Source organism: Oncorhynchus mykiss, unplaced genomic scaffold (assembly GCF_013265735.2).
Source record: "Oncorhynchus mykiss isolate Arlee unplaced genomic scaffold, USDA_OmykA_1.1 un_scaffold_121, whole genome shotgun sequence".
Classification (NCBI taxonomy): domain Eukaryota; kingdom Metazoa; phylum Chordata; class Actinopteri; order Salmoniformes; family Salmonidae; genus Oncorhynchus; species Oncorhynchus mykiss.
In genome coordinates this window covers 6,750-21,005 of record NW_023493662.1, presented here as the reverse complement: position 1 = coordinate 21,005, position 14,256 = coordinate 6,750, and the positions used below count along the sequence as shown (strand labels likewise).

The 14,256-nt window shown below is 41.1% G+C and overlaps 1 long non-coding RNA gene across 3 annotated transcripts; it reads right to left on the bottom strand.

Annotated features, from left to right (window-relative positions):
- Window positions 1-2,281: 2,281 nt before the first annotated feature.
- LOC110511519 lies at window positions 2,282-12,955 on the bottom strand. 3 transcript variants are annotated; one of them, XR_005041748.1, is made up of 3 exons: window positions 12,840-12,955; window positions 3,258-3,594; window positions 2,282-3,147 (listed from the first exon to the last, which is right to left on the bottom strand). It is a non-coding gene; the product is annotated as an uncharacterized LOC110511519 (long non-coding RNA). The 3 variants fall into 3 exon arrangements; XR_005041749.1 differs by lacking the exon at window positions 12,840-12,955 and adding an exon at window positions 4,043-4,062; XR_005041750.1 differs by lacking the exon at window positions 12,840-12,955 and adding an exon at window positions 3,732-3,750.
- Between the last annotated feature and the right edge of the window lie 1,301 nt (window positions 12,956-14,256).

Below are 14,256 nucleotides of genomic sequence, written 5' to 3'. Positions count from 1 at the left end.
AATAGTTGTAGTGGGGTGGTAGATGTCTAGTCTCCCTTACGGCTCTAATCTGATAGTGGGGTGGTAGATGCAGAGTCTCCCTGTTGGCTCTATTCTGATAGTGGTAGTGGGGTGAAAGATGCCTAGATTCCCGTATGGGTCTAATCTGATAGTCGTAGTGGGGTGGTAGATGTCTAGTGTCCCTTATGGCTCTAATCTAATAGTGGTAGTGGGGTGGTAGATGTCTAGTCTCCCTTCTGGCTCTAATCTGATATGGCTCTAATCTGATAGTGGTAGATGTCTAGGCTCCCTTATGGCTCTAATCTGATAGTGGTAGTGGGGTGGTAGATGTCTATTCTCCCTTACGGCTCTAATCTGAAAGTGGTAGATGTCTCATCTCCCTTACGTCTCTAATCTGATCGTGGTAGATGTCCATGTGTTCTACATCCTGGGTATTACTGTCATCACCTCAGCAGATAAATAACTGTGTTCTACATCCTGGGTATTACTGTCATCACCTCAGCAGATAAATAACTGTGTTCTACATCCTGGGTATTACTGTCATCACCACAGCAGATTCAGCAACTTACAAAATAATTTGAGTTGAAGTTGGGATTTTATTTTAGGAATAAGGCCTGTGTTTATTTTTTTTATTTCACCTTTATTTAACCAGGTTAAGTTGGAAACTAGGAGGAGGCTGGAAGGAGGCTAGTATCTGCTACATTTATGCCTTTACTAGACTATGGGGAGATTTTATATATGAATGCTTCCATTCAGTGTTTGAGATCAATTGACTCCTTTACCATTGAGATGTATTATAAACTGCAAAACCCTTACACACCACTGCACTTTATATATCAGGGTTGGCTGGCCTTCTCTAGTCAATTGTTGGCTCAGTCACTGGTATACTTTTATTTACAAAGCCATTTTGGATTTACTACCATTTTTGGGGGGCATTTTTATTGTTCAGAAATGTGGTGGTTCAGAAATGTGGTGGGTACTCTCTTCGTTCGCTGGACTTTATCCTGCCAACTGTTCCAACTGTTCCAAATGTTCCAAATGTTCCAACTGTTCCAACTGTTCCAAATGTTCCAACTGTTCCAACTGTTCCAAATGTTCCAAATGTTCCAAATGTTCCAAATGTTCCAAATGTTCCAACTGTTCCAAATGTTCCAAATGTTCCAACTGTTCCAAATGTTCCAACTGTTCCAAATGTTCCAAATGTTCCAAATGTTCCAACTGTTCCAACTGTTCCAAATGTTCCAAATGTTCCAACTGTTCCAACTGTTCCAACTGTTCCAACTGTTCCAAATGTTCCAAATGTTCCAACTGTTCCAAATGTTCCAACTGTTCCAACTGTTCCAACAGCTCCTATACTAAACTCCTATACTAAACTCCTATATTAAGCTCCTATACTAAACTCCTATACTAAACTCCTATACTAAACTCCTATACTAAACTCCTATACTAAACTCCTATACTAAACTCCTATATTAAGCTCCTATATTAAGCTCCTATACTAAACTCCTATACTAAACTCCTATACTAAACTCCTATACTAAGCTCCTATACTAAACTCCTATATTAAGCTCCTATATTAAGCTCCTATACTAAACTCCTATACTAAACTCCTATACTAAACTCCTATACTAAACTCCTATACTAAACTCCTATACTAAACTCCTATACTAAACTCCTATACTAAACTCCTATACTAAACTCCTATACTAAGCTCCTATACTAAACTCCTATACTAAACTCCTATACTTATCTCCTATACTAAACTCCTATACTAAACTCCTATACTAAACTCCTATACTAAACTCCTATACTAAGCTCCTATACTAAACTGAACATAGTCTATAGCATCTAATAGATCAAGGAAAAAGGGTGGCTACCTTGAAGAATCTATAATATAAAACATATTTTGATTTGATTAACACTTGTTTGGTTACGACATGATTCCATATGTGTTATTTCATAGTTTTGATGTCTTCACTATTATTCTACAGTGTAGAAAATAGTTGTTTATTTTTTTTAATTGAATGAGTAGGTGTGTCCAAACCTTTTGACTGGTAGTGGACACTACCGTTCAAACGTTTGGGGTCACTTCAAAATGTCAAATTGGCCGTCCAGGCAGAGTTACACCGAAAAAGCCATATCTCAGACTGGCCCATAAAAGATTAAGATGGGCAAAAGAACACAGACACTGGACAGAGGAACTCTGTACCTTGACTAATCACATTATTCCATGTATTTAAAAAAACTGTTGTGTTATTAATTGATCAATCGAGTCATTCTGTACTTTTCATCTTTTTTTAATACTTATTAAAAAAAAACATTCTCTGTCAGATTCATCATCCCTTCTGTGTGGCCAGATGAAACTTCCTGCTGAACAGCCAATCACATCAAAGTGCTCCCTCCTGCCTGGTGTGCTCTCTCGGGAAGTCATCCCTACGAGCAAAAGACATGAAAAAATATATCGTTGTTTACTTTGCTCAATGGGATCCTTCCAAATGTCCTTTTGTTGATCTTGAGTGAAGCCTGGGTGTCCAAGGCAACCGCTGTGGATCCCTGGTTGGTGGTGATCACGGGTCAGTGCTGTTTCACTGGGTGTCCAAGGCAACCGCTGTGGATCCCTGGTTGGTGGTGATCACGGGTCAATGCTGTTTCACTGGGTGTCCAAGACAACCGCTGTGGATCCCTGGTTGGTGGTGATCACGGGTCAGTGCTGTTTTCCCTGGGTGTCCAAGACAACCGCTGTGGATCCCTGGTTGGTGGTGATCACGGGTCAATGCTGTTTTCCCTGGGTGCCCAAGACAACCGCTGTGGATCCCTGGTTGGTGGTGATCACGGGTCAGTGCTGTTTCACTGGGTGTCCAAGGCAACCGCTGTGGATCCCTGGTTGGTGGTGATCACGGGTCAATGCTGTTTCACTGGGTGTCCAAGACAACCGCTGTGGATCCCTGGTTGGTGGTGATCACGGGTCAGTGCTGTTTTCCCTGGGTGTCCAAGACAACCGCTGTGGATCCCTGGTTGGTGGTGATCACGGGTCAATGCTGTTTTCCCTGGGTGTCCAAGACAACCGCTGTGGATCCCTGGTTGGTGGTGATCACGGGTCAATGCTGTTTCATATTGACGTTGCCACAGGATCCTGGATGGTACTTCCTGAATGAGAAGAATCAGAGGGGGTTGGTTAGGTTGGAAATGTCATTACATGTTATTAGCTGTAACATTGTCTGAATAGTGATGAATACCAAGTGCTATACAAGACTTACAACACATTCAGATGGTACTGAAGCTTTGTGATGTGAAGATGTGGCTGTTACTGCAGTGGCCTGGTGGACTGACAGAGTTGGTGGGATGAGATGGTACTGAAGCTACGCGACGTGAAGATATGGCTGTTACTGCAGTGGCCTGGTGGACTGACAGAGTTGGTGGGATGAGATGGTACTGAAGCTACGCGACGTGAAGATATGGCTGTTACTGCAGTGGCCTGGTGGACTGACAGAGTTGGTGGGATGAGATGGTACTGAAGCTACGCGACGTGAAGATATGGCTGTTACTGCAGTGGCCTGGTGGACTGACAGAGTTGGTGGGATGAGATGGAGGAGTCTGGAGGTCAAAACAGGATGAACAAACAAAACAAGAAAAACATCAGAAATACTGATTTATTACCAAATGTTAATAAACTCTAAAATATATGTCTGGAAACTTTAGACACAGTTTGTTATGATAAAAAAAAGATTTACAACTGGGTTCTCTGGATTAGACTGAATAAAAGTATGGTTGACACCAATGTAATGGGTTAAGAAGTTGTGATCCTTGTTGGCAGTGGAAGCTGGAACACACAATCACCCCAATCAGAACACCTACAGAACATTCTGCTGTTTGTAAATCAACTTCCTCTAGATCTGGAAGCTGGAACACACAATCACCCCAATCAGAACACCTACAGAACATTCTGCTGTTTGTAAATCAACTTCCTCTAGATGTAGGATATGTGTTCAGTGTAACAGAGATAATATCACGTTGACATCACTGGAGAAGAATCTGTACTTACCTGATCTGTGGCCTCGCCTGGCTCCTTCCACAAGGAGGTGGAACAACATGGGGGATAATGGGGGAGGGGTGATACCAGCCGCTCAACAACAGACCAACATGCAGTTCTGGGAAACAGAAGGACATTTCTGAGAAGTCACACCCCTACCTTTGTCTTGACGTATCAATCATTGTTTGGTTATGTGCAAGCTATGGCATATAAATGCAGCATTCAGTGGGGTGAATGAACTCTGTTTGAGCTTTTCTCTGCATTCGTTTGAGGTCATCTGTTTACAACCTAACACCTTGCTTCGATGTATTGACTTTAATGCCTAAATGTTTTGATTCATCTTCACAATTAGAATAAAATTAACCTTGTTTTCACATTAAACATCAAGAAAAGGTTCTAATCTACCATCACATGATGATAAACACAAGCAGTTTCTGTAACAGCACCGTTTCTAGACAGACAACAGAGGAGGTTCATGATGATAAACACAAGCAGTATCTGTAACAGCACCGTTTCTAGACAGACAACAGAGGAGGTTCATGATGATAAACAGACTATTAGAATTATAATATAGGTTAACATAACTGAAGAGGTGTAGTTTAACTTTCATAAAAAATGCTCAAAATGAGTTGAAACGATTCTTCACCTCCACAAATGAAGTATTAAAAACAATAAAATGTGTAAACAGATTCAAGTTGTGAAATCATTTGGGATCTGGTGTTACACTAAAAGGGCATTATCCTCTACGGGATCGGTCTCCCCCTGTGAGACGGTTGAGCTAACGTAGGCTAATGTGATTAGCATGAGGTTGAGCTAACGTAGGCTAATGTGATTAGCATGAGGTTGAGCTAACGTAGGCTAATGTGATTAGCATGAGGTTGAGCTAACATAGGCTAATGTGATTAGCATGAGGTTGAGCTAACGTAGGCTAATGTGATTAGCATGAGGTTGAGCTAACGTAGGCTAATGTGATTAGCATGAGGTTGAGCTAACATAGGCTAATGTGATTAGCATGAGGTTGTAAGTAACAAGAACATTTCCCAGGACATAGACATATCTGATATTGGCAGAAAGCTTAAATTCTTGTTAATCTAACTGCCCTCTCCAATTTACAGTAGCTATTACAGTGAAATAATACCATTAGGCAGTCTCGATACAACATTTTGAACAGAATGGTTCATTGGATCAGTCTTAAACTTTGCAAATACACTGCTGCCATTAAATGGCCAAAGTCTAAATTGTCTCAAACCTGAAATATTACATTCTGGCCCATCTCTTGTATTTCAAAGATAGGAAGAAAAAACATATGTTTTGTTTGTATTATCTTTTACCAGATCTACTGTGTTATATTCTCCTACATTCATTTCACATTTCCACAAACCTGAAAACGTCATTTTAAATGGTATCAAGGAAATGCGTATCCCTACTTCAGGTCCTGAGCTACCCACAGTTAGATTTGGAAATGTCCTTAAGAGGGTATCACTGTCTACAGACAGACTACCGTACTCACTCTGTTTACTACACTACAGTACTCACTCTGTTTAGTACACTACCATACTCTGTTTAATACACTACTGTACTCAGCCTGTTTACTACACTACTGTACTCAGTCTGTTTACTACACTACTGTACTCACTCTGTTTACTACACTACTGAACTCACTCTGTTTACTACACTACTGTACTCACTCTGTTCAATACACTACAGTATTCACTCTGTTTACTACACTACTGTACTCACTCTGTTTACTACAATACAGTACTCACACTGTTTAGCACACTACTGTACTCACTCTGTTTACTACACTACAGTACTCACCCTGTTTACTACACTACTGTACTCACTCTGTTTGCTACACTGCTGTACTCACTCTGTTTACTACACTACAGTACTCACTCTGTTTAGCACATGGCCTCACATGTGAATCCTTAAAGAGATGGGTGGGGTCGATACTGAATGGGGGTAGACAAAGAAGAGCTCTCCAGTTGGTGTACCAAAACATTCAAGGCCCATTACCTCAAAAGTGGGGTTACAAGTTTATCAGCAGAATGACTTTCCCATTGTTTCTCAACTGTAGTGTTGATAATCCATTTTCTAGCTCTGAGTCTCTACTTATATCCAATGTAAAAAAACACATTTTAAAATATTGATACATAAGATGGAATAGAGCCGGAAGGTCCCAGTTGTCATCTCATTGTTACTTAGGGAGCTCGGTCTATTATATAGACAGTGGGTGAGTTCTCTCCTGGGTAGTTGCAAAAAACATTCTTTGAAAACCCGGTTGGAAGATTCACGGAATCAGGAGGGAATAAGATAACTTTTTGGCGCCAACCTGTTACTCATTGACACTTTTTTGATATTTTTATACAGGGAAATAAAACAAAAAATGAAGTTTGAAATGAGTGGGCTAATCCCCCTTTAGCCCCCTCGTGGCGCCAGGCCCGATTCAGATCTAGTGTGATTGAGGCAAAAATAGCAGCTTTAGCCAACTTTTTTGGCTAGCTCTGGCTCTAACAGTACACCAACTGTGGAAAGCCAGCCAAGTTCATTTACTTCTGTTGAAATCAAAGGCTACAAAACATTTCCAAACACACAACAGCTGTTAGATAGCAATATGATGCTGCTATTGTCACAGCACTATTTACATCATCAGCAGACACTCTTATCCAGACTTCGGGTTAAGTGTCTTGTTCAAGGGCACATTGACAGACTTTTCACATCATTTGTTTGGGGATTAGTTCCAGAGACCTTTCGTTTACTGTCCCAACGCTCTAGGCTACCTGCTAACCTATCTGACAGATAGCTAGAGGCTAAGGCTGGATGCTAGACCTGAACTGGCTGTGGTAGCTACTAGCTAGCTAGATATCCAGTTAACTACACTACCGTACTCACTCTGTTTACTACACTACCGTACTCACTCTGTTTACTACACTACCGTACTCCCTGTTTACTACACTACCGTACTCACTCTGTCTAATAATACACTACTGTACTCACTCTGTTTAATACACTACCGTACTCACTCTGTTTAATACACTACTGTACTCACTCTGTCTAATAATACACTACTGTACTCACTCTGTTTAATACACTACCGTACTCACTCTGCTTAATACACTACTGTACTCACTCTGTTTAATACACTACTGTACTCACTCTGTCTAATAATACACTACTGTACTCACTCTGTTTAATACACTACTGTACTCACACTGTTTACTACACTACTGTACTCACTCTGTCTAATAATACACTACCGTACTCACTCTGTTTACTACACTACCGTACTCACTCTGTTTACTACACTACCGTACTCACTCTGTTTACTACACTACCATACTCACTCTGTTTACTACACTTCCGTACTCCCTGTTTACTACACTACTGTACTCACTCTGTCTAATAATACACTACTGTACTCACTCTGTTTACTACACTACCGTACTCACTCTGTTTACTACACTACCGTACTCCCTGTTTACTACACTACTGTACTTACTCTGTTTAATACACTACTGTACTCACTCTGTTTAATACACTACTGTACTCACTCTGTCTAATAATACACTACTGTACTCACTCTGTTTAATACACTACTGTACTCACTCTGTCTAATAATACACTACCGTACTCACTCTGTTTACTACACTACGTACACACTCTGTTTAATACACTACTGTACTCACTCTGTTTAATACACTACTGTACTCACTCTGTCTAATAATACACTACCGTACTCACTCTGTTTACTACACTACTGTACTCACTCTGTTTACTACACTACTGTACTCACTCTGTTTAATACACTACTGTACTCACTCTGTCTAATAATACACTACCGTACTCACTCTGTTTACTACACTACTGTACTCACTCTGTTTACTACACTACTGTACTCACTCTGTCTAATAATACACTACCGTACTCACTCTGTTTACTACACTACTGTACTCACTCTGTCTAATAATACACTACCGTACTCACTCTGTCTAATAATACACTACCGTACTCACTCTGTTTACTACACTACTGTACTCACTCTGTTTACTACACTACTGTACTCACTCTGTCTAATAATACACTACCGTACTCACTCTGTTTACTACACTACCGTACTCACTCTGTTTACTACACTACCGTACTCACTCTGTTTAATACACTACTGTACTCACTCTGTCTAATACACTACCGTACTCACCCTGTTTACTACACTACCGTACTCACTCTGTTTACTACACTACCGTACTCCATGTTTACTACACTACCGTACTCACTCTGTTTACTACACTACCGTACTCACTCTGTTTACTACACTACCGTACTCACTCTGTTTACTACACTACCGTACTCACTCTGTTTACTACACTACCGTACACTCTGTACACTCTGTTTACTACACTACCGTTTATCAATGATGACTAATTATGTATACATTTCAATCAGGACTGACTTGTCCAAATGCTATTATGTACTGTACATGTATGAATTTTCTCTCTTGCTCCCATTCCCAATTGTATATAATATAGTCAGGAGTTTAGAACAGTGCCTTGGTACAAATGAATGAACTATCTCCAGATGGCAGGGACGGACTATCTCCAGACTGTCTAGAATGCTAATCTACACTGACTGATCTTGGCTTTAGGAGAGGAGGGAAGGCTCGAGAACTATAGGGCCTCTCTACCGGTGTCATGAAGAGAACATTTAGAAAACGCTGACGTCATTTTCAGTTTATAACCTGTGGAAAAATGTGTATATACCAGTACTCTCTTGAATTAAACGCTGTTACCTGACTTTTAAGACCGGGGCTCTGTCCATTCTTATAAAATATATAGGGTCTTACAAACCCTTAAATGCATTGACAGAGTGTTTAATTCTGATTGGGAAATAAAACAGAGGAATTTAGAATTCCTTCAACAGGGACCAGGCTAACTATTCATCAGTTGAAGGTACCAGGCTAACTATTCATCAGTTTAAGGGACTAGATTAACTATTCATCAGTTTAAGGTACCAGGCTAACTATTCATCAGTTTAAGGTACCAGGCTAACTATTCATCAGTTTAAGGTACCAGTCTAACTATTCATCAGTTTAAGGGACCAGGCTAACTATTCATCAGTTTAAGGTACCAGGCTAACTATTCATCAGTTTAAGGTACCAGGCTAACTATTCATCAGTTTAAGGTACCAGGCTAACTATTCATCAGTTTAAGGTACCAGGCTAACTATTCATCAGTTTAAGGTACCAGGCTAACTATTCATCAGTTTAAGGTACCAGGCTAACTATTCATCAGTTTAAGGGACCAGGCTAACTATTCATCAGTTTAAGGGACCAGGCTAACTATTCATCAGTTTAAGGTACCAGGCTAACTATTCTTCAGTTTAAGGTACCAGGCTAACTATTCATCAGTTTAAGGTACCAGGCTAACTATTCATCAGTTTAAGGGACCAGGCTAACTATTCATCAGTTTAAGGTACCAGGCTAACTATTCATCAGTTTAAGGTACCAGGCTAACTATTCATCAGTTTAAGGTACCAGGCTAACTATTCATCAGTTTAAGGGACCAGGCTAACTATTCATCAGTTTAAGGGACCAGGCTAACTATTCATCAGTTTAAGGTACCAGGCTAACTATTCATCAGTTTAAGGGACTAGATTAACTATTCATCAGTTTAAGGTACCAGGCTAACTATTCATCAGTTTAAGGTACCAGGCTAACTATTCATCAGTTTAAGGTACCAGGCTAACTATTCATCAGTTTAAGGTACCAGGCTAACTATTCATCAGTTTAAGGGACCAGGCTAACTATTCATCAGTTTAAGGTACCAGGCTAACTATTCATCAGTTTAAGGGACCAGGCTAACTATTCATCAGTTTAAGGTACCAGGCTAACTATTCATCAGTTTAAGGTACCAGGCTAACTATTCATCAGTTTAAGGTACCAGGCTAACTATTCATCAGTTTAAGGTACCAGGCTAACTATTCATCAGTTTAAGGTGAAGAATAAATACACAATCAAGTTCAAGCTCAAAATTAAATGTTTTAATAAAGTATGAACTGTTTATAAAACGTAACAATTTATCACCAGAAACAGAGATATATAAAACATCTGAAACACAAGATATGTGTTGTCAGACATATTTGAAACATCTGTGGATGTTGTGTTGTGTGGAGTCAAAGCCACGATTGAAACATCTGTGGATGTTGTGTTGTGTGGAGTCAAAGCCACGATTGAAACATCTGTGGATGTTGTGTTGTGTGGACTCAAAGCCACGATTGAAACATCTGTGGATGTTGTGTTGTGTGGAGTCAAAGCCACGATTGAAACATCTGTGGATGTTGTGTGGAGTCAAAGCCACGATTGAAACATCTGTGGATGTTGTGTTGTGTGGAGTCAAAGCCACGATTGTTCCTGTTTATAACAAAGGGAATGGAACATTTTCAATAAAACACATGATTTGAACAAGACAAAGGTAACAGATTACAAATGCAGACAGGAAAATGACTAAATAAAATAAACACTTGAGTAAATGATACACAGTAAATTGAAAGTAGGTGCTTCCACACAGGTGTGGTTCCTGAGGTAATTAAGAAATTAACATCCCATCATGCTTAGGGTCAGGTAAAAAAAAAATATGCCGAGTTGCCCATTATGGCTAGAAGAAGAGATCTCAGTGACTGAAAGAGGGCTTTCAAAGGAACATAGAGGATGTGTCTCAGTCACCAGATCTCAGTGACTGAAAGAGGGCTCTCAGAGGAACATAGAGGATGTGTCTCAGTCACCAGATCTCAGTGACTGAAAGAGGGCTCTCAGAGGAACATAGAGGATGTGTCTCAGTCACCAGATCTCAGTGACTGAAAGAGGGCTCTCAGAGGAACATAGAGGATGTGTCTCAGTCACCAGATCTCAGTGACTGAAAGAGGGCTCTCCAAAGAACATAGAGGATGTGTCTCAGTCACCAGATCTCAGTGACTGAAAGAGGGCTCTCAAAGGAACATAGAGGATGTGTCTCAGTCACCAGATCTCAGTGACTGAAAGAGGGCTCTCAGAGGAACATAGAGGATGTGTCTCAGTCACCAGATCTCAGTGAATGAAAGAGGGCTCTCAAAGGAACATAGAGGATGTGTATCAGTCACCAGATCTCAGTGACTGAAAGAGGGCTCTCAGAGGAACAGAGAGGATGTGTATCAGTCACCAGATCTCAGTGACTGAATGAGGGCTCTCAGAGGAACATAGAGGATGTGTCTCAGTCACCAGATCTCAGTGACTGAATGAGGGCTCTCAGAGGAACATAGAGGATGTGTCTCAGTCACCAGATCTCAGTGACTGAAAGAGGGCTCTCCAAAGAACATAGAGGATGTGTCTCAGTCACCAGATCTCAGTGACTGAATGAGGGCTCTCCAAAGAACATAGAGGATGTGTCTCAGTCACCAGATCTCAGTGACTGAAAGAGGGCTCTCCAAAGAACATAGAGGATGTGTCTCAGTCACCAGATCTCAGTGACTGAAAGAGGGCTCTCCAAAGAACATAGAGGATGTGTCTCAGTCACCAGATCTCAGTGACTGAAAGAGGGCTCTCAAAGGAACATAGAGGATGTGTATCAGTCAACCCAATTGAACACTCTTGGGAGATTCTGGAGCGCCGCCTGAGACAGTGTTTTTCCACCACCATCAACAAAACACCAAATGATGTAATTTCTGGTGGAAGAATGGTGTCGCGTCCCTCCAATAGAGTTCCAGACACTTGTAGAATCTATACCAAGGAGCATTGAATCTGTTCTGGTTGGTTGGTGGTGGTCCAACACCCTATTAAAACACTGTATGTTGGTGTTTCCTTTATTTTGGTAGTTACTTGTCTATGACATTGTCGGGTAACTACCAAAATAAAGGAAACACACAATAAACCTATCTCTTTCTCCCTGATTATTTATTTGGACCCTTCTGTGTCCCTGGATGTTCTGGTTCTGGTCCCCGAGGACGAAGACAGCTTCTTCTTCAGCTTCCCAATGTCGTCCTCATCCTCTCCCCCCCGCCCCCCCCCCCGTCCCTCCCCCCCTCCGAGTCTCCCCTCTTCTCCTCCGCTGGTCTCGACCTCTGCCAACCTGGACTCCTGCTTCCTGTTGTAGCTCTCCTCTCTGCTGCTTACCAGCCAATGTCTCCCCTCTGTTCCACACTAGGATGTTCACTCCTGTGGTTGGAACACAAAAGCCTTATTGTCCTAAATGGAGCCCTATTCCCTATGTAGTGCACTACTTTAGACCAGAGCCCTATTCCCTATGTAGTGCACTACTTTAGACCAGAGCCCTATTCCCTATATAGTGCACTACTTTTAGACCAGGGCCCTATTCCCTATATAGTGCACTACTTTAGACCAGAGCCCTATTCCCTATATAGTACACTACTTTAGACCAGAGCCCTATTCCCTATATAGTGCACTACTTTAGACCAGAGCCCTATTCCCTATATAGTGCACTACTTTTAGACCAAGGCCCTATTCCCTATATAGTGCACTACTTTAAACCAGAGCCCTATTCCAAATATAGTGCACTACTTTTAGACCAGAGCCCTATTCCCTATATAGTGGACTACTATAGATCAGAGCCCTATTCCCTATATAGTGCACTATTTTAGACCAGAGCCCTATTCCCTATATAGTGGACTACTATAGATCAGAGCCCTATTCCCTATATAGTGCACTACTTTAGACCAGAGCATTCTGCTGTTTGTAAATCAACTTCCTCTAGACGTAGGATATGTGTTCAGTGTAACAGAGGTAATATCACGTTGACATCACTGGAGAAGAATCTGTACTTACCTGATCTGTGGCCTCGCCTGGCTCCTCCCACAAGGAGGTGGAGCAACATGGGGGATAATGGGGGAGGGGTGATACCAGCCGCTCAACAACAGACCAACATGCAGTTCTGGGAAACAGAAGGACATTTCTGAGAAGTCACACCCCTACCTTTGTCTTGACGTATGAATTATTGTTTGGTTATGTGCAAGCTATGGCATATAAATGCAGCATTCAGTGGGGTGAATGAACTCTGTTTGAGCTTTTCTCTGCATTCGTTTGAGGTCATCTGTTTACAACCTAACACCTTGCTTCAATGTATTGACTTTAATGCCTAAATGTTTTGATTCATCTTCACAATTAGAATAAAATGAACCTTGTTTTCACATTAAACATCAAGAAAAGGTTCTAATCTACCATCACATGATGATAAACACAAGCAGTTTCTGTAACAGCACCGTTTCTAGACAGACAACAGAGGAGGTTCATGATGATAAACACAAGCAGTATCTGTAACAGCACCGTTTCTAGACAGACAACAGAGGAGGTTCATGATGATAAACACAAGCAGTTTCTGTAACAGCACCGTTTCTAGACAGACAACAGAGGAGGTTCATGATGATAAACACAAGCAGTATCTGTAACAGCACCGTTTCTAGACAGACAACAGAGGAGGTTCATGATGATAAACACAAGCAGTTTCTGTAACAGCACCGTTTCTAGACAGACAACAGAGTAGGTTCATGATGATAAACACAAGCAGTATCTGTATCAGCACCGTTTCTAGACAGACAACAGAGGAGGTTCATGATGATAAACACAAGCAGTATCTGTATCAGCACCGTTTCTAGACAGACAACAGAGGAGGTTCATGATGATAAACACAAGCAGTTTCTGTAACAGCACCGTTTCTAGACAGACAACAGAGGAGGTTCATGATGATAAACACAAGCAGTTTCTGTAACAGCACCGTTTCTAGACAGACAACAGAGGAGGGTCATGATGATAAACACAAGCAGTATCTGTAACAGCACCGTTTCTAGACAGACAACAGAGGAGGTTCATGATGATAAACACAAGCAGTTTCTGTAACAGCACCGTTTCTAGACAGACAACAGAGGAGGTTCATGATGATAAACACAAGCAGTTTCTGTAACAGCACCGTTTCTAGACAGACAACAGAGGAGGTTCATGATGACAAACACAAGCAGTTTCTGTAACAGCACCGTTTCTAGACAGACAACAGAGGAGGTTCATGATGATAAACACAAGCAGTATCTGTAACAGCACCGTTTCTAGACAGACAACAGAAGAGGTTCATGATGATAAACAGACTATTAGAATTATAATATAGGTTAACATAACTGAAGAGGTGTAGTTTAACTTTCATAAAAAATGCTCAAAATGAGTTGAAACGATTCTTCACCTCCACAAATGAAGT